Raw genomic sequence first — 2,078 nt, forward strand, 5'->3', positions numbered from 1 at the left:
TTTTTTTAATTTTTATTTTATTATTTTCTCTGTGTGTGTACCGTCAAATTGGATCTGACTGGTACAGGAGGAGATGGCCCCTCCTTCTCCGGCAGAGCATCTGGTGGATTCGAATTGCCTATCTCTGGGATTGCAGTGCAGCTTCTTTCCACTAGGCCACCAGAGCTCCCCTAGGAGAAGAAACTTTTAAGAAGAAATTTAAGGTCAGTGTATCAAGTTCAATGATGAAAGCTATCAGAAGAATATTCTCCTGATGATTATTTTTTCTTAGGGAAAAAAAAAAGGAAGGAAAACTAAACCCTCTCAGCACAGCCACAGATGCTGTGGCAGTCACGCCCCTCCACAGATGAGAACAGTCCATTTGCCAGTCAAGTCATTCTCTGGGCTGGTAAGATTGTAATCTGGATCACCCTCATCATCCTCCAGCTCCAAGCCATCCATTTCTTGGAACAAAGACTTCCCCATTATTTCCAGCATCCTCCAACAACTGGATATCAGATGTAGCAAGATTATTATCTGCTTCAAATAGCTGTTTCCCAGTTAATTTATTTTTTTTCTCTGCTTGTTCCTCTTTCTTCATTCGTTTCTTTTTTATTTCCAAGAGTTCTGCATCAAACTTGGTTTTGCAATTTAAGAAATTTTCAATTGTAACAGGAGTGCCATGAAACAGTTGCTTTTCAGCTTCTTTTGGTTTTTTTTTCTTCTTCCCTTCTAATTTTTATTTGATCTACTATTTTACTTAATTTTTCCAGAACAGCTGACGCTAAAGATCATTATCATACCAAGGGTTTTTTTCTACCTGTGATGCTAATCATCTTAACATATCTGATAGTATCATTATCTGCTAGATTTCCCTGGGGGAATATTTCCTAAAAGGAAACTTCACCTTTTCTTTTTTTTTTTTTTACAATTAATTAAGCAAAATTTTTATTGAAGCATAAATTGTACAGAAATACAATTCAACTGATTTTAAGTCCAACACCGTGAAGGGAAAAATATGGCACCAAACCTTCCCCTCCTCTATACAACTAGAATTTAGATTACTATCCAATCTAGTTTCATTTTGCTAGTTTTATTAATATATATACAAATCTGTATTTTTTTAAACATTAGATTTCTTAATTCTATTTTTTAAAAAAATCAGACCTCAAGCCAACAATGTCATCAAAACTACTGGGATACTGTCCAAGAACAAAATTCACGTTGAGTATTGGTCCTCAAAACAGAGCACATTACAGAAACATTAGGTGTTGTGCTACACTTACAGAATCAAACCCAGCACAAGCTGAATGCTTCTTAAATGAAGCTTTCAATCAGCATGCGCATAAATGAAAAGTCAAAATGGTGTTCCAACCACTTGATTTCAAGCCAAGCAGATATTGTTTAGAAACACTAAAAAACAGTGTTTCATTTATAAATATGGAAGGAACAAAAACATCACCGCATCAATCCAGTAGAATGGAAAAAAATTGAGGACAAGAAATAAAAAATTTTGCAACTTTGTTATTTTAGCTGTAAATCCCACACTGTTTGCAAACACAGCCTTAGAAAAAACTCTTGAAAGCCTGTATGTCTTGTCTAGTCATTTCCCATTAAGTGACTATCTTGGAATTTGCTGTTTTATATAGCATTCTCCTTCAGTGTGTATGCTTGAAATAGCCTAGATGGTTTCCACTCCAGGCATTCATGTATTTCTATTGCGTGATGGTGAGAGGAACAGATGAAGTTAGAATACTATCACACAGTTATGGAATGCTTTAGTCCACAATGTGAAAAGAATTTTTTTGGAACAAAGTCTACAGTGTATTATTAATGGAAATCGCTTCTAAAGTAAAAAGAACGACACAAGCTGAGTTGACTTAATGGAATCTAGTACAATCTTTAAGCTAAATCTCCCTCCTAATAAATTTAGTGCGTTTATATGACAATCTGTTAGTAAAGGCATAGTGCTAATAAACCTTATTTACTTGGGAACAAAGAACTGTAAAGTTTCCTTACTTTTGCCAGTATAGTCTTCTTTACTAATCAATACTAGAGAAGCTTTTGTTTGGCAATATTTCCCTAAGAATTCATGCTAA

The 2,078-nt window shown here is 34.8% G+C and overlaps 1 pseudogene; it reads right to left on the reverse strand.

Moving 5' to 3' along the window:
* Positions 1–330: 330 nt before the first annotated feature.
* The window catches only part of LOC102844074, a 4,086-nt pseudogene continuing 2,338 nt past the window's right edge, over positions 331–2,078 (reverse strand).

Source organism: Elephantulus edwardii, unplaced genomic scaffold (assembly GCF_000299155.1).
Source record: "Elephantulus edwardii isolate Elephantulus edwardi_28Jun2011 unplaced genomic scaffold, EleEdw1.0 scaffold00063, whole genome shotgun sequence".
Taxonomy (NCBI): domain Eukaryota; kingdom Metazoa; phylum Chordata; class Mammalia; order Macroscelidea; family Macroscelididae; genus Elephantulus; species Elephantulus edwardii.